This window comes from Centruroides vittatus, unplaced genomic scaffold (genome assembly GCF_030686945.1).
Source record: "Centruroides vittatus isolate TY-2023 unplaced genomic scaffold, ASM3068694v2 contig_549, whole genome shotgun sequence".
Lineage (NCBI taxonomy): Eukaryota > Metazoa > Arthropoda > Arachnida > Scorpiones > Buthidae > Centruroides > Centruroides vittatus.
Window position 1 is genome coordinate 1065718 of NW_027122325.1, and position 20721 is coordinate 1086438.

At 24.3% G+C, this 20721-nt stretch overlaps 1 protein-coding gene across 1 annotated transcript in view; it reads left to right on the forward strand.

Moving 5' to 3' along the window:
* The first annotated feature begins 1216 nt into the window (after positions 1–1216).
* LOC136978699 (protein FAM50 homolog) overlaps positions 1217–20721 on the forward strand; it is a 335477-nt gene continuing 315972 nt past the window's right edge. Inside the window, exon 1 of the mRNA XM_067274466.1 lies at positions 1217–1226. The gene's annotated coding sequence lies outside the window, so the exon portion shown is untranslated. The remainder of the gene's footprint in view (positions 1227–20721) is intronic.

Here is a 20721-nt window from a genome sequence, read left to right on the forward strand (position 1 = left end):
ACAAGAACTGTTTTTCATTCTATTTTATTTAAAAACCACTTTATTAAATTATATTTTTCGCATTATCGATCGATTAAGATATTGTTCCGATGTATTTTCAACCATTTTTATAAGGATTTTATGCACTTAAATGATAATCTTTTCGGTGTGATTTGATTCCGTGCAATTACTTCCGATGAAACTTATGCAATGGTTACCGTCCTGCACTTCATCAAGCGATCTTGTTTAATAAATAACCATTCTGTACAGAACGCACTTGTCGAAACTTGCAGAGAAAATTACATTATCGATATCTATTCGCTTTACTGTTTGGTATTTTGCCAAAACCGCACTGCAAACAGCGTCATTATTAAAATTAACGTCCTGCACTTCAACCGATATGTCTTTATTTTAAAACTGGAAATATTTTCTTAGTAATATTTTAAATTCTTATTGTTGTTAGCATAAACATACTAAAATCTTACAGGCATTATAATCTGGATGTACTGTACAGTAAATCTTTTCGATGTAATCTTCACAAAAAGTCCACCATCTTTCAAAGAATGAATATCATTTTTATCTTCGACGTTATACGAAGTTTCTGGCTTTTGTCTAAAATGTGTTAACTTGTAATTATATATTTTTTGATTGAACCAATTACAAAAAAGCTTGTAGAAGATAAGTGATTAAATATTCCTGATGTGATGACCAGGTGTAGTAAAAGTACGGTAATGTTTGCTGTCATCATCCGCTGGAATATATAATAAATCACTCAGCAGGATAACTCGTTAAGAGGCTACAATTAAAATTCTAAGCATATTAAAAACAGCTGACAGACTTATAGGATTAAAGCAATCGATGAAACAAAAAGAAGGAAATTCTAAGTTGTCATGAGAGATTTGAAGATATTGACAGTAAGTTTTTTTTAATATAGATTAATTTTTTGTTAATTATAATTTATCGAATATATATTTAAAGTTATAATTATAGTTATTTGATAATTTATCCAATTGGAAAAATCTCTCTTTTTTTTTTTATCGATAAAACTCACGAATTCTTACGTTTTTCTTTGTAAATAACACAATCCAACCGTGATGAGATTTAAACTTGATAGATAAACAGAGAAAAATACTATACAGAGATAGGTTTAAGTTTACAATTCTGAATAATTATTGAATAACGTTTAATTCTTTAAAATTAAACTATATATAGTAAATTTATGCTTTCGTAGCTTAAAGCAATTACTGTATACTTTACAGGAGATAGTATAGTCTATATTGCAGGAACCTTCTCCTGCAGATGTGAGAAAAAGATGAGTTTACCAATCACTTAAAGATAGACCGAAATAAATCTTATAAACCAACCATTCTAAAATTCGTTTCTTTTTTGCTTTTTTGTTTACTGACGTCTGTTTTATTCCAAATAGTTTCACAAAGCCATCAAAACCAAATGTCAAATAATATATGACTGCACCGTTTATATACAAACGTTATCGGCAGACTTCACTCGTTATATTCCATCTTGAAGGTTATTGGATCCCGAAAATTTCTATAGATATAAAACCAAATATCATCTTAAAATATGTTATACTTTTCCTGTAATTCTATAAAAATCCATAATAAAATAACCCAATAGCATCAAACTACATATATTTACATTTATTTCATTTTAATCGGCTTAAATTTTATAGTTAAATTTTATTTAGACTTAAAAGAATAACGATCTTTTATATACTTTGGCTAATATGCGAAAGATTTTTTTTGTAATTTAAGAGAAAATTATTAAAATCTTTGCTGTTTTGCCACTTTAATATTATAAATTTGATTAAATCATAATTATAATTAGTAGAGCATTTTGAACTTAATGGTATTTATTGCTGATGAAGGAAAATAAATGAATGTTGAAGGTAAGATAATCGTAATTTAGCACAAGTATCCATTGGACTATTGATAATCCTTTTAGATGTACTTCTCTATATTTCCAATTAGACTGTAAATCGTTATAGTTAGTAATTCACTTAGCTTACTCCAAGTTCACACTTAAAATTCTAATTTGAACATTACGTGCACAAAATGTACATTCCTTATTAATAAAGATCATTAAGTCGATAGAGGTAATGTACCACAAAAGTTCAATAATCGCTAATTTATTTTAAAAACAAACGAATAGTTTACATTTACTCTTCGCTTCTAAATTTAATTATGCAAGGCATTCACATTTTCTTTTATTAAATCGCTAATATACATTTTGTCAAATAAAATTTCTATTTAATTTACCAAAAATAATCTTTTAAGATATTTAATCCTCATACAATGCCGGTTATCAAAAAAATTTTATTTATATATTAAGGAAAGATAGCAGATGTGTTGATGCCTTTTAGAAAGTCTTTTGTACCACGAAATATTTTGCATTTAAATAGTTTTAGAATGTAAATAACATTATTAATCCAGATAATCCAAAGTACAATAATTAATCTACTTGTTTGATTACGTTATACAGCTAATTAAAGACCAGAATTGCATTTACTATATGTAATGCTATAAATATACAAATGTATCTCCAGTAACACTTTATATTCGCTGTCTCGATTGTGAAAGCTATTATCTCTATTAAGCATTAAATTCAGGGAGACTATTTGTTAACATTCTTTGCTCTAATGAATAATCTTCAATCAAATTAATTATTTCATATATATATCAATTATTAATTAGTGATAATATATATGATATATATTTAATTAATTAATATTTGATGCAAATTATATGTACTATAATAAGGAATTTCAATAAGATGTCTTGAATTTTCTCGTGTTTGTAGCGAAGATGTGATTCATAGACAAAAAATAAGTGATTATATTAATTACATTAATGTTGAAAAAACATGTAAATGAACAGAAATTTAACATAAATTTTGAATTTATAATTAAATTTCACTTCTTAAAATTTAGTGAATATTGAACTGTGTTGAATTGTTACATTTTATATACGAATGATGGAATTGAAATTTAGGAAATCAGCAATGCAAATAGTTTCAATCATTTCCGAACTTCAAATGAATTAAATGTAGTTATTATTGTTCTAATTATTATGCATTATATTATTGTCAATAAGCATTATCAACGATAATTTTACATTAGGACACAGAATGCATAACTCACTCAAACGTGCTGCTTGTTCCATTAAATCAATTATTAGCTGTGATTCTTCCATTTGTTATTGTTTATCTATACATATTCAATATTTAGAAAATTTATTAATATTTTAAAAACAAAATTATGGAATATTTTTTAAAATCAGATTTTATTAATGATTATACAGTTTTATATTAAATCAAAATTAAACGTCAGGGAAAAAAGATAATAAAATTAAGATGATTATTCTATATTAAATTTTAAAATATAGCGTTTTTTAAGTATAAAATTTCAGCTAGCATGACATAAAAATAAACTAGAAAAAAAAACGAAAGAAAAACTTCCTTCTTTCTAGAATTTATCGGAATTTAATTCGATAGTTAATATAAAAGACCTTCTATACAGTTTTTTCTTTGAAATTCCAATATCATCCCCGATAATCGATATTAATACAAAGTTAATAAAGGTGGCTCGAACAAAAAATTAATTGTTTAATATTTAATACCTTAAAGCCATTTTGGACGAATTTCTTGGTTGCTTCTTTCGCTATTCACAAATGCTTTGTGAATAGTTTTGAAAAAATCTCAGATTGATAAGTAGAAACTTGTGTGATCAGAATTTCTATTTCTGTACTTCCATTAGCAGGGAAACCTGTCGTTTCCTGTTTCAACAGCATCACCAATTCAGTAAACACATTAGAAATTTTCCTTCAAAACAAAACTATCAACTTTATGTATCTTATATGTTTTAAAAGTTTGTTGAATTTAAGCCTCAATACTTTATATCTAATAATTTATTTAGAATAATTTAATATTTATAACTTCAAACAGATTTTAAACATAATTTCCGCAAGAGGTATTATCCCTAATGATAACATCAATAGATAGGATTATAAATGCGCCACTGCTGTTATTCACCAAGAGGAGTTTATGAGGAAAAGAGCGATTATGCCCTAAGATATTCAACTAGTCTATCATTCCAATGCGTAATTTGGTGTAAATCGTTATGATTTGTAGCTCTAAGTAAATATGAATATGATGACGGATCGTGCCTTTTTAAGCATCTGGAGACACTCGCCATAAATCACAATATAGCACTCACTACACACTGTCAACAAGTCTGTTGAAGCACTAAAATTGTCTGAAATATTACTAGATCTTACATTAATCATGTAATTACTATTTTTATAATGAAAAATAGACATTTGGTCCTTTTATCTTCCTTACTCCAACGTTAAAAAATTCATAAACAAAGATTCTTTATTTAAATTTTCTAACGTAATATTTTATTCTTTAACAATTGATCATTTTAAAATAACCGTAATTTTATTTCATTTTCGATTATTAAGAGAATGCAATGACTAAATAAATTCAATGATAATAAATAACAACAACGAAATCTTATTTGAATTTTGATGTGAAAAAATAGATCTTATACACTTTAATATTTTAAATGACAAGAAATATTGTTTGAAAATACATCTAGTATGTTGCTTTATATATTATGTATGGCCTAGGGCTAAGCATAGAAATCTGAAAATCCTAAACATTTTTTATAGGATAATTTATTATGTTTTAAATTATTTAATAAATACATACAAAAAGTATTTAAATTCAACGCATGAAGAGCCAAATTTCATAAGCATTAATAAATATTTACTAAGCTTTTTTCTATAAATATAAATTTTATATTTAAAAAAATATAGATAATGTAATACATAAATAAATATATTTACACGCATATTTAAATATTTTAAGCATAAAATATCACAACCTTGCCAATTTACTTTTATGAAAAAATGTGTTTTAATACATTTTCTCTTCATTTTTGTTATATTTTTTCCACTTAAAAGATTAAAAAGATTAAAGTTTCGAATGGGTTTAGCACGAGTTACATCAAATAATCGATAAATTCCATTATAACTTATTAATAACGGATTAAGATCTATATGCTATATGTAATCATTTCTAAATAGAAGGTCTATTGATTGCTATCTCAATCTCAGAAACAATCATATATGCTTTTCTCTTTAATTTCCGGCTAAGAATTAATATATCCGGCCCATTTCTAGGAAACGGCATATCTCCTATGAGTTATAGTAATAAGATATGTTCGAAGTAAAACTCAAATAAAACTTATGAAATAAAATATGCTTTATGATTATCTATTCAAACAGCTTTCCTCTTTAAATTAATATATTAATATAATAAAATAAGGATACCTTAAACAGAAATTTCATTATTATTATTTTATTGGACTGTATCTAAATGTAGCTATTATATCGTATTAGTATAATGGATTATGTAGTATTAAAACAATATTTTTAAATTTTTTACATTCAAAAAAATTAAGTTTTTATTACATAAATAATAAAATATTTTATCATAAATTTAAACAAGGTCGTCTTTGTATTAAACAATATTTTCTTTAATAATTTAAAAGCTATATTTCATCAGATGATCATGAAGTACAATTAGTTTTGTTTAGAATTTTCTTCGATTTAATCATTATTATAGAAACTTAATCGTTTCAATTTTAATAATTTAGCTTCAGAAAAAAATGCGGTTGTAAAAAATTTAATCTTTTCATTCCTTTATCAATACGGATGGAATTATTAATGTTTATCTTCAAATACGTAACCAATACTGTAAATACTTTCTTTTAGTTCAAATAGTTTTTGTATAAAAAGTTCAGATAAATAACAAAAAACTGCATTTTTTTACAATCCCGGGAAACTAAATAATTAAATTTTCTTTTATTTATATGGTGGAATGTACTGTACACCAAATTTCTTCTATTTAGCTCTAATAGTTCTCCAAGGCGTATAGAGATAACTAAACCAAAGTCGTGTTGTTCTTGGATAAAGCTTAAATTACATCGGAATGTTTAAAAGAAATCTTCTAATAGACTAGAGATGAAAAAAGTAAATAAAGATATAAGAAAAATCAATATTTCTGTCCTAATTTTTATCTCCCAAATAATTATAGAATTGACTTATTTGATGGAAAATTTACTTATTAATAAATGTTTCATGTAACAATAAATAAATTACAGATATTCTTGTAAAAATCATTATTTTGACGCGACGAATTAATAAACAAATTAATGTATAATTTCGAGAAAGAAATTAGAAAACAATTATTTTAAAGAAAAATACAGTAGGCCCTCGATTTAACGAACTAATTGAACGGAGTCATCCACTATTGCAGAAAGCTCGTTAAATCGAATGCTTTAAAAACGTATATTAATAACGAGCGTACAACTTACAGAGTGTATTAAAACGTTATTATAATGCTTAAGTTTGAATAAAATACTGTTATAATGTACAATATATTGAGTAATTTATACTCATTAACATTGAATAACAATAGATTATATAAATGCTTTCATTACGACCGAAATTTTAGACTGTTAAACTGAGGTCCGTTAAATAGAGGGTCTACTGTATATTTAAAATATTTTAATCTTTGCATAAAACTCGAATAATAAATTAAAGTCTCAGTTCAAAAAATAATTTTAAAATGAAAATTTAGTGAAGTTGATTTAATTTCTTTAAAAGTATTTATTAATAATAAATAAAATTTAGTTGTAATTTTTGATATTTTATGGTGTTTTGAATAAATAAATGACCGAATATAAATGAGTTTAAAATACGAAAAAAAATTCATTTAATATTAAATATATGAATATTAAAATCCTTTAAAATTTTGAAATTATTTCAATTATTTGCTGATTTGTTAATAAAGATTTTATAACTAAGTTTGAAGATTTTAACTTGAAATGACATTGTAAAAAGAATATTACGTTGGTTATATATATAATTATCATAAAAATTACTGTATAAAACCACTAATATTTTTAATATTAAACATGTTATATATATAAAAGTAATTTTAAAAAATACTTATTTCTTTATAACCGATATTTTTTTTTATAAAAATTAAATTCACAGTATTTAATGATTTTAATATTAGATACCATTTAAATAGAACTTTTAATATTTCATAAATGGTTTAATATTTGATAAGTACTAGGCAAAAATATAGAATTAAAAGCTAATTAAGGGAAAGAATAATATCGATTAAATATTAAGGTCAAATTAAGAGAATTTTATTCCCTATATTCTATATTTAATTTTTAATTAAACAATTATTTTATTAAGTAGATTTAAACGTTTAATTAGTTTTTTTTAAATTAATGTTATTTCATTAATTTCTAAATAACAGAAATTTATATAAACTTTTAGTATTTTGCTTTCTGCATAATATTATATATTACTTTTAGAATTGTTTATGATTATGTTCTTTTATATGAAAAAAACCAATGATTATAATGATGAATCAAATTGGTAGAAAATGTCTGTTCTAAATTTAGATTCTAAATTGACAAGCGTTTCTGAATTAGTAAATGCATATGTAATATTGATCGCTAAAATTCTTTTTAATAATTTTCCTTCTATTTATTGAGAAATTTAATAAAATATCTTATCTGTGAATAAAAATCCGCAGACATGCTAGTATTTATAATCCACTTTCATGACAGACGAGTAAAACTACTGAACACTAGTAGTTGGCACGAACTGACCGCTTGGAGTTTCCGAGTTTTCTTTACTTGTCTAACACTTAAATAGGGGCCAGTCTCCCATAGAAAATCCACCCGAGAAGCATTTCCTCCTAGACAGATTGTTCAAGTATCGCGTTACCTTGTACCATCAATCCAGTCCAAATGCACAATATAAATGATCTTCGTCAATTTGCAGTTTAAGGCAATATAAGTTTTAGTTTAGAAGTTATTTTTGATTAACTTTTTTTCAGTTAAATAAAGTGAGATTGTTAAGATGTAATAAAGTAATGAAAATATAAAAGGCTTGGTGATAAAATCATAAAGCTTTAAATGACAGACTAAAATTATAATAAAATTATAATAAAGTATTAAATAAAACAACGTACGTTTACATGTTGAAAACTATTAAAATTTACTCAGAAACAGTTCAAAATAAGAGGGAAAATTTTAATCTGTTCAACCTGTAAATGAGTATTTAAACAGGATAACTTCTTCAAGATATTTAAAATACATTTAATTATATTTTTTATAAATGTGATTCAATGTTCATTTATACCATCACATCAATGAAAACTGACAACTTTTTATAGAGGAATTGATCTAAATTTTTATAATCTTTTATGTAAGTGATAATATCTAAGTACTTTATACATTTATCTACATATATCATTAAATATATAATTTCGTAAAGAATTGAAGATAATTAAGTATAAGTTACTATAAAATTTCACTGTAGGTTTGTTCAATTAAAATTGCATTAGCATACTATTAAGTTAAATCTGATTTTTTGCACTCTATAAATTAACCTGTTATGATTCTAAAATTTCAGAATGCCAATGATAAGAAATAAAATAACGTAGATAACGCTTGTTGATCGAATAAAAAAGGAACGATCGGTGCATAATCAAGAAGTGATTTGTAGTAAGTAATCCAATCTGAATCCAAATGAAGAACGATGCTTTATGCGATAAAACTTCATAAAACGTTTTTGAAGTCTTCACAATTGAATTTCTTTTAAATGTCTAAAATACAAAACATTAAAAGTTAAAAAATAAATTTCTGTTGTTTTATTCGTTCGTAATTTCATTCAGAATGAAATTAATAAGTATTATCAAGAGCAAATCCAAGTGGTCTACAGGAGCTTTAGTCCATCGATAAAAAATAAATATATTAAAAACAAAGGAAACGAATTAAAATTTATTTGCTCGAACTTCAAAACGTTGTTTTTAATAACATTTATAATGATAAATATGGTTTACTGAACCATCCACAATGCAGTTGTTGTGTACCCGTTAATAAAACACCTTTATTAATTATTCAAAACATTTAAAAGTTTTGATTTATCTACTTTGCGTTCTTCTAGATTCGCTACTATTAAAGCAAATTTTTATCCTTAAATATATTGCATTTAAAGTCTCACTTTACAGCTAACGTCTAAACGTAAAAGGATAATTAACGAAATGTTTTTTCGATCATTTAAGATACTAATACACTGCAGGAAAAATAACAATCATCATTTTGAAGTTTATAATTTGTGTTGTTTGAAAATTTCTAATTGTATTTGTAAGCATAACATATTACAGAATTGTGTGATTACAATTGAAAAAAAAATATATTAAATATATAATACGTTTATTTTTTTTAATTTAAGAATAAGAATGTGAATTGGATCAAAGGATACAGAAAGGTCAACACATTATGACATGATGTATAAAGATATTAATATGAAAGTTTCTATATATAATTCAATATTTATTATTAAAAATGTATAATTTAATTTAGAAAAAATTAAAAATTATACAAACGTATATTTTTGTGTCTTTGCTAAGCAAGTAGATGATTTATTTTTGTAGGTTTTTTTTCTAATTCATAACATTTAAATTCCTTCAGATTGATTTATATTAACATATTAAATTACTATTTTCAATACTTAAACATTAATTTTCTTTGCAATATCGAAAAATTTCATTGCTTTATTTTTTATAAAGTAATTAAATACGATTCTACAATTTTTTGATTGTGAATTAAAATCGAATTGAGTAGTAATTTTCTTTTATTAAAAAATATGTTTGTAACCTACTTCAATTCATTAAATTACACTTGATCTTTATTCTACTCCAAAATATAAATTTTTAAAATTGTGGTTCTGTTATATGGCTTCTTTCTCTTTATTTCTTGTATAATTTTAAATTATAAAATTTTTATTAAAAGCTTATCAAGAAAAATTTGTCATAAAAACTTTTGTTTTTTTGAATAAATTATTATAAAAAAGCTATGCTTGAACATTTGATTTAAATCCAATTATCATATTTGTTACTATGACATTAAATATTTAACAACAGATATTTGTATCATTTATAGTGTAATATTCCTTTAACCACATATTTGAAATATCTTTCCATAAACTTCTTATATTACAAACGTATATAATTATATGTATTCTATACGCATCTCATTAGAGAGAGAGAGAGAGTATGTGTGATAGAATATTAAAGTTTGTGCAAAATTTCACATAGAAACGTACTATTTGTAGCCTATACACAAATACATCAATTATATTTCAGATGTGTTGATTTTGTATAAATTGAACATATCTTACTCTTTCTTCTGTAATTGATTTTAATTGTGTAGGAATTTCTTTCTTGTCTCTGTACGTTAAAATATATCATATTTTCTATACAGATAAGTATAATTAATAAAATCATATTATATATATTTGTTTTATATTGCTCATCTTTTTAATCCTGTATTCCACATTTATTTTATTAATATTGAATATAAATTATTGATTTTAAATGCAAGACTACACTTTTTGCATTTAATTTTTGTTTGAATTTTAGAAATAGAAAAAATAATAAATAAATTTATGTTTATTTATTTTTTCTTTTACTATTTTATAAAAGTGAAAGTAAGTTAAGTCTTTCTCTTATTTATTAATAGAACAAAATTTGATCATCTTTGATATTCAGTTCTGTTCTAAGTATTTAGTGCGAACTTTATTATTATTTTATATAAAAATAAAAATCCAAAATAATAATTTATATCTGTTAAATAAAATCGAACGACTGTAATAACATGTTTAATTTAACTCTTTCCGCCCTGTGTGCACTAATGGCAATATTCACAATCAAGAATCCAGAATTACAGTTTTAAGTTAACCAATTATCAGTCATATGAACGCTTATTGGTTAACTCTAAGTCGTCATCCTTGGTTGTAAATACAGCCATAAGAGGGTTCCTTTTAATCTAACATACCCATCGTGCCGTTGTGGCTTGGCCTAACACACTTTGGAGAACCGAGTGGTGAGAGAAGGATATTCAAGATATATATTCGAAATATTCAGGATAGACTACTCCCTTGAAAAATTCCTAGGGTTGCTCGTCCGGATTCGATCCTGGACCCCCCTCTCCAAGGCTATAAGACGATTACTTAACCATCTCGGATATTCTGCCCTCAAAGTTATCAACAATTTAGTTTTTGTTCATTAATATTTCAATTTAATGAATTAAAAAAAATTATAAAACTGTAAAATATATTTTAATTATAAAATTTTACAAGTTAACGTCAGTAATGTTAAAAAACAAATATTTACACTAATCGTTTAAGCGATTTAATCGAAATATACTTTATTGTTAAATTAAAATTAAATTTTCTGGTTACCTTAAATTCAAAATATTTTTAAAAATAATTTAATACATTTATTTCAAAAATTATTAACAAGTTAGTTAAATAATAAAATGTTTATTTACAATACGCAAGCTTAATTAAGATCAGATGAATTACCTCGATTGGAAGTGTAATACTTTCCCCATGGCATTTGTCTTGTTTTCTGTAAGATGTACTGTACTGTACAGTACACATGAACAAACGAATCGAGGAAGCAGGAGGCAACTGCAATCCCAAATTCGAGAAAAAACAATGGTGAAAATTGGTAAATGGTAAAAAAAAAGTCAAACAGAGAAAGCAAAAAGATTAATTAATAATCAGTGATGATCAGTTAAAGTAAATTAGTGATGGTAAATTAAAAATTTGCAGTCGTGTTTCTATTTGTGTAAAATTTTAGGTAAATATACCTCCTCTGTTTCCCTTAAGCAAAGTGTCTCCATATGTCCATGCCTAGTAATTCATTCATGTGCAAAAACTATAAATTGTTTATAACAGCTATTTATCTATTTCATTGTTCAAATCATTTCAATTCATTTGAATTGAAACACAAAATCTTAACAAACACAAAATAACTGTTTCATTTACTTATAATTTTACATCTATATATATATATATATATGTTTTTTTACTGCAATTAAAAATACTGTTTTACAAAAATAATCATAATTTATTAATTAAAATTATCTATAAATTTTAGTTTCATTTTACTTTCCTAAATTTAATATAATTTTATCAATTGAAAATATATTAAATGTATTTAATTAATTAAATTCAATTAAAAATTGAATTGAATATTTATATTAATTTAAAGCTACAAAAATAAGGAATATAATGACAATTTTTAATATTATTATACAAAACGATTATCTGTTGACATTAAATACAGAATATTGACAGTAAATTACGATATGTGTTACATAAGCAATTACAAATTACCTATTAATTACGTAACGAATGTTAATATATAAGACTTAATTAACGAAACATGTCTAATATTAAAGTTATAATATTACTAGTAAAAATAAAGGAAATATGCTTCAAATAAAATAAATAATATTTATAAATTAATTTATTTCGCTCTTTAAAACGTAATGTACAGTACATCACAGTACTCGTATATGCTGTGCGGTGCTACATGCAGTTATTTTTTCTACAATAAGACTTAGAAAAAGTTTATGAAAAAATACATATTTCATAAGGAAAATATCTGTTATTTTAAATATACCATTGAGATTATGCGATTAGGAAAAACACATTATCGTTTTTTTATTTTTATTTTAGTGCATTAGTGTTTACTGAAATGATCTATCTTCAAAAGAAATACACAAAAATAATAAATTAGATATTTATATTCACAAAATTTATAGAATTTTAATTTTATAATTAATATTAAAAATACAAAATTATTTTTAGAATTATTTATTATAAATATGATAATTTTATGCTTTTAATTGAAAATTTAAAAAAATATTATTCAAAGTAATAAATATAATTATTTGAAAATTATTTCATGAGGATAAAAAACTTGTTAATTTTATTAAAATTCAAAATTTAATTTGTAATTATTTTAACAAATAAAGTTAACAAAAATTAATTTTTTAAAAATTTAATTAATTTTAATTCATTTCAAGCAGAGGAAATCTTTGAAATTATAAAATAAATTTTTGAAAAAGTTAATTTTTACAAAAATACTTTTTTCAATATAATTTGCAGAAATAACGAATAATATAGAAAAACATCAAACATATATAATAGAAACACACCAGGATCTTAATAAAAGATGTTGAAAATCATTTGAAAATATGTAGAGAGGGGGAGAGGATGCTATTCTGATTGATAAGATAATTAATTTCGATTTAATAACATTTTTTAAATATTATTTTAAACATAAATGAATATATTGTAACTTTGTGGTAAATTTAATTTTTAGATTATAATAAACATTAAACATATATAAAAGAAATTTTGTGATTGAATGTAATCGCATTCATAGAGAACAAGGCTTTCTTTACGTATATCAGTTTACTCTCGAAAACATATTTAAGAATAAGAATTAATTTTCCATTGCAGATGTTTACCCACTATGTTTAATGGTGTACGTTGTCATTCTTTTAGAAAAGGCAAGGAGTAGTTATTCGGGTGGAGAAACGACCAAAGAAATATTGGCTGCTTTCCAGATAGAAAACTGGCATCATATAGAATAAACACTACAGGAGATAGATAAAATAAATTTCGCTTCATTAACTTTAAGAATTACATAATTAACATAAAAGTTGAAACGATGATATAAAAAGAATTATCATATAAACTTATTTAACCTTTTAAAGCCGTTGAAAGATAGTTAATGAGAATGACTAAACATGGTTAAATGGTCTTAATGCTTTACTTACACAATAATTAAACTCAATGAGATAACTTAAAAATATATCAAAAACTTTATTTAAATTTCAATTTTAATTAACTAACTAATTGATAAAGTTATATATATTATAATAATAAATCGGTTTAAATTATTATTAACGATTTTAATAAAATAAATAATTAAATTTATTATATTAAGCAGATCATAAATGAGATTTTAAACAGAAAATATGTCAAGAAAACTAATGAATAAATCAAAACAAATTAAATAAATCTGGCAATAAGAAATTTTTAAGAATTAATTGTAATAATTGAAATAAGTAATCGCATTAGAGACATTTAAATGTGGTTCTTTTTTGTAAACAAATTATATAAAAATTCCTGTTTTAATTTAATAATTCTTACTAATCTTTAAATGTTAGAAAAGACTATCGTCTTCTATTAGATAAAAATCAAAGCTAGAAAAATTTTTATTATCGAATATATATGCTTAAACTTAACAAAACACTGAAATTAGTCTACATTTTTATAATTTTAATAGTTAATGGCTTAAATTCTAGAATTATCATTAATGTTCTTATTCTTCTATTTGTAATTCTAATTTAGAATGCGTGGTCTATTAAGAAAAAGTTTTAACATTATAATTTGATTATTCAATTTATAAACAGAGTGAAACGTTGATATTTTTGTTTACTTCTCTTGTATATCAAGTGATTCCACGGAGGATAATACTCATTTAAGTTAGCATAATACAGTACATATATGTTTAGTGACTACTGCGATCTGTAATAGCCTTGCTCGTAAAATTACTCAAAGTGCTATTTATTACGAAATCATTATATTGTCATTTAATCAACTTTATTTAACTACTAAACCAACAAGTATAAATTTTGATTGTTTAAGTTTTGACCATTAGCAAGGAATGCCTTTAGAATTTATCTTTATGTACTCCACGCAGTTCAGTTTTAATTTGCTTAGTAGTAGTAAGTAAAGATTTTATTGCAAATATTTAGTCAAACGTTATGAATTAATAAAAACATATAATTATCTCTAATTTTGATTGTTCTCTAGAAAACTTTGTCATTAAGTTGCCGTGGATCAAAACATTCCTCCGACACATTAAGATAAAACAAATCCTTAGAGATTTCAACAATAGCCTATTAAATCCTATATCAAATCCTATTAGATCTCGAGTGAAATGAAAGAAGACAGCTGAGAATTTGGTGTCAACAATAGCAACTCCGTTTTCACTTTTCTTCTACTTTCCACTAACAAGTAAGACTAATTCGTGTCTGTTAGTAAATTAAACCTGAATTTTAATTCAATAATTATTTCATTTATCTTCTTGTTTTTGTTAAGAGTTTTTCAAATTGCACATTTCTTTCATTCGATTTTCATTTGGGAAATGTTGTGTTGTACTTATGTAATCTATTCGGTTTGACTTTTAACAGATAAATATAGCAAACATTTTATTTTTTTCAATTTTTACATTAGAAGTAACGTTTGTACAGTACATAACCTAAGGCTTAGTTTCTATTTTCGTATTAAAAAATACTTTTATTAATAATAAAAAAAATTTTAGAGACATTACAGGACAATTTTCAGTTTTAATTCCAATTCAATTGATTTAATTTTATCCTGAACTGGAATTTAATAGTTTTTTCGGCTGTAATAAACATTTGTATCGAAAGTTAAGTCTCTAGATTGCATTGTTTTTTCAAACGCTTAATAAATTATATTTATAAAAGTTAAAAGATTAAGTTTATCCTTTTTAAAAGTATTATTTTTATATAATTTCAAAATCCATTTATAGTTGATTCTATAAATTAATATTTATTTGTGTAGTAAAATGCTTAACTACATTTTTCTTAAATAATTTTCATTTTATTTCCTTTAAAATCGAATATATGAAAGAAAGTAGGCAATAAATTTAAAAATATTATTTAAATTTACCTTTTCAAAAATTATATTTAAAAAATTTTTCGTTTTAAGAGAACTTTTTGTAAATGTTTAAAGCAATTACTTTAATTGCTTTCTTTACACACTTTCAACACGTGGTTAAAAATAATTTAAATATTTAAAGAAAAAATGTATTAGCTTTTAACAAATAAAAAATGGACATTTTAAAATTTTTGTTTTAATTTTCTACGCTACTGACAATATTTAACATAAACGCAATTAAAATATTTGCAAAATAAATAAATCTAATCTGTCAGATCCATTAAGTCTATCTACTAATTTTAACAATTTGTTAATAACTATATTGTTTTAATTAAGCTTGATTTAAATGATGTGCCAAGTTTTATCCCAGATGACATATGGAAATAAAAATTATCATCGAAGAGAATAAAGTGTTTATTATATTCGTACGTATTCGAAGTCGAAATTGTTGTCAAAGTAAAAGTACTTTGCTCTTTGGTGATTAATGATTAAGCACTATACGTTTGCTCCTAATAAACGCTCGAATGAAACAAGAACTTTCTCTGACCACATTCGATCTCTTAGTATATCGCGATATGTCGACTTTCTGGCGCCATATCGTAATGTTTCGCACTGTCTCCTTCCTTGAGGATGTAGCCAAGGAAAAACTAAATATCTCAGCTCGCTGCTTAGTGTTTCCAATTCTAATAACGTTTTAGTCTTTATCACGATAAATTACATCCGAAATAAAACAAAAATTAATTTTATTATTATCACCGAGTTAATGTATTCCATTTTATGAGACTTTCTTCTGAATTCTTTCAGAGAATTCAGTCATTCAAATATTATTCTTGTAAAGTTAGTTTCTTTTTATTTTTTATCTCTTGTCATGCTTAAGAGTAATTAATAAAATCATTAGGAAATCTCAGGATAATATTTTTATATCAAAATCATTAACATTAATTATGTATTTATGATCCGTTAAATTACAATTTATTAAGTTAAAATAGTTTTTAAAATTATGTAATTAAGTTTTTCTTACAAAGCAAATACAGGGTTATTAATTTAATATTTAAATCGTTAAATATTATTATATAAGCAGTAATGATTTTTGTAAATTAATTATATAAACTATCATTTAAAATTTGTGATACAGATTTATTTTAATTAAGTTATCAAAACTAAAAAAATGTTATTGAATAAAAGTCAATAAAAAATACGACAGTTATCATAAAGAAATATATATCTAAACTTGCATCTGGTATCGTGTAAGAGAGCCATGAGCTATCAGTTACGCACTCTTAAACAAGTTTCATTATTCTCTCTGATAACAAGCTAGTGACCCAAGAGAGCACTTACATTCCAGAGTAACTACAAGACAGAGAAAATGGGATGTGAGCATACAATGCTACAATGAGTTGATCTGAATCTAGTAATAACAACATTTCAATATAAAGTTTTCATCTGTAGACCATGAAAGGAAAAGTGTTATCATCCATCAAAGTTGTTTTATTTATTACAGATTATTATCCATTTATTCCTTCGTTTTAATTTAATATCATAAAATAATATTACCTAATCAAATTTATACATTTTTTCCCTCAAAATAAATTATTTGAAGGGAATGTTAGACATTATTATTTTCACAATAAACTATAGGAATATATATATATATATATATATATATTTCGAATAACCGTAAAATTTTATACATAAAAATTTCCTTTCTTGATATTGAAAGCCAAAATGATACTGAAAATTAAATATAAATTTCTGTAAATATCGAGTCCTTAAAGTTTTTAATACGGATAAACGTTACATTATTAAATCTGCATAGAAGACAATGAATTGAGAAATGATAAAAATTGTTTTTTATATATTATTTAATCATTAATTTACAAAACAATTTAAATAAAAATAAACTTTAAGACGTAATTTTGAAAGAAAGGATTTATTTTAGTTGCGATGAATTATAAACACAATTATTGATATATAAGAGAACATAAACATTAACTATATTATAAAATTTGAGAGATTTTTATTTTTCAACCAGTAGCGTAACTAGAATCAATATTAGAGACTCCAGTTAGAACGTGTAAACAGCACTGTACCTTTATAGTACTGTGGATGCAGCCACTAGCGCTAAGGATGAAGAGTAAACTCTTATATTAATATATTATATATAACTCTTATATATTATATATACATATATAGATCTATATAAATGCATTTATCACATTCAATTTTTTCCCTGCACTTATTTTATTTATTTATTTCCAAAGGTAAGAAACCCCGGACTCTGAGCTCCTGCTTGGTTACGCTACTGGTTCTAACCTGACTGAATTCAAATTATCATATTCTACCTTCAACAAATGAAGAATTTTCTCACGTACAATAATTACTATTATAATTACCAAATTAATAGTCAAATAACTTCTAGAATAACGGCATTAATCCGATTTCAAAATTTCCATGTAATGCTTCAGTAACAATATTTTATTTGTAGAGAATTTCTGTAAAATAAATACTCATTAATTAAATTTACGTTATATCTTTTAACCAAAAATATTATAAATATAAATAAAAGTCATAATATTTTCATTACTATATCATGAAATATTAATAATTGTTTAAAATATTGATATATAAAACTCTTTTACTTCTCATAAATTTAAAGTTGCAAATTATGCAGTCCTGAATGTATCATATTTATTTGAATCCAGAAAATCGTTTTGGGCTAATTAAATGGTGCTCTTTAACTTTGTCATTGGGACTTTTACATTACTTCTATTCATTAAAAAGTTACAACATAAATGACCTTGAAAATGACATTCAAGGTCAACAAAAAGTCCCATCCATGCACGACTTCTCATGTAACTACATTAACAAAATTAATATATCTTCAGTACTTTTGAAATGAAAAGTCTGCAAGGGATTTTTGACTCGCTCTGTATAAATTATTACTTTAACAACTGTAAAATGAAATTCTGAGTTAAAAAAATCGTTCATTATATTTAAAATTTATATAATATTACATTAATTAATAGGCCTATATATTACTTTTTCGTTGATGTTTGCTATTAATTAAAAACTAAATTTTAAAGCTATAAACTATTTTTACTAATATTATTTCATTGATAAAGAAACTCCACGTAGATTTATTTAATGGACCTTACTAACATTAAGATATTATTATTATTATTTGGTTATTTAAGATTCTTTTTACGTGTACTATTTAAAAAAGGCTTTCTTATTTACTTTTTCTTTTTACTAATTTTAAGGAGAAATATATAAAAATAAGGAACGTATTTTTGTCAGGCCCATTAGTGTTGAAAGGGCCATATCTGTTGCCATTTCTTTCGTCCATTAACTTTACGTTTTGACTGGCAATGTTTTCATGTTTTTTCCTTACGCTTGCGTATGGTCACAATGATAATGATATCAAGGAAAATCAATGACATCTACCCCGAACTGATTTGCATATCGGTCTACAGAATTTGATACGACAGAGTAACAGTTTCAAATTGGAAATACTCGTATATTAGAACTTCTATCTTCAATATTTTTCTCGTCTGTTTTTTTCTCTTTTATAAAATACCTTTGTTATCAACTTTGAAAAGTTATATTTTCTATCAAAAATTTTCTTTTCCAATTTCAAGAAACAATTATTTGAATTCATGAAATAAATATTTTTTCGTGACAAATACGGTATTTGCTGAAGCTATCGAATCAAGCTTGCTTTCAGGGATACAAATTTACATTCAAATATAGAAAGATTTCTTTGATTTTCTTGTATAAAAATACAAAAGAAACGGTTCAGATTGAAATTTCTATTATTTGCTTTATTTATATTAAGCGAAATAGCCGAAATATGTGATTTTTGATTCGGTTGCAAAAAATTAGATTAATTAATAAATCTACTTCATATCTAACACTTCATCAGGAGAAGTAAAAAAATCTTATTTTATCGAGAGTTGACATAAAATATATGCGCCATAACATTAAGTGTTTCGATAAACGTTCTTTATAAATTGAATATAATCTTACAGAACTTGCAGATAAACGGGGAGTAACGAGCTGTTATGAACGTTTGGTAGTGTAGGGGCTGTAAAGCTTGCTCCTGTCACATGATCACTTGATAAGTGATTTACGTTCTGGTTGTTTACGGCATAGACAGCGATAACGACCCAACCTCGACGTTCTCCATTGTTGCAGATACTTGTGAAATGCCAAAGGATTTCTATTAAACGACAGGAAAAGAATACGTAAACAGGCCAAACGAACACTTAACCAAATCTACTTGTCTGTATCTTAGGTTGGACATCGATTTTCCATTATAAACAGGGTGCTCGGTATCAAACTGATCTCCGAGAAAGAATACTATAATACTGTTAAGTTATTCGAAAATAACTCTACAGTATTGGAACATACCATAATGCAAAATCGTATTAAAGACTGATACCCCTAAACACCATTAGGTACAAAATTACATTTAGCCAGAGAATAATAAAATACAAAACAAACAAAGTTTAAAAAGTCGTGCTATCATCGTCTATAAATCAAATTTTATTTCTTAAAAATGTTTAAACATTTCATACAAGTGAAAAAGATGTTGAAAAAATTTTAAAAATTCTCGTATTAGTTGCTTTTTAACAATCAAAAGTGAGACAATTTCAAAATATTCATCACGTGTTCACAGCTGTTACAATATACGCATCAAAGAATCCAGTCGTTGGATCATTTTTCGATGATTCTAAAACTATTCACAGGTTATCGAATATTTTCCCAATGTAAGAGTATTTACGCGACTAATCTTGAAATATCTGAATTTTCTCCATTTCTTTTCTATTAATCGATATATGAAATCCTTGAAATGAAATTCTCGTTATTGCTTCTTTATCAATCCCAGAATTGGTAAAAATAAAGAAAGACATTTTCCTTTGTTTGGTGTCGTGTAAAGCATTGTACTACAACCAAATAGTTTAATTAAAATGTCAAATAAAATGAAGTGTATCATGCTTTATTAAGAATTTCCATTAATAAAGACATAAATTAAACAGAACTATTCCATTATTATTTTATGCTATAAATAACTATTAGG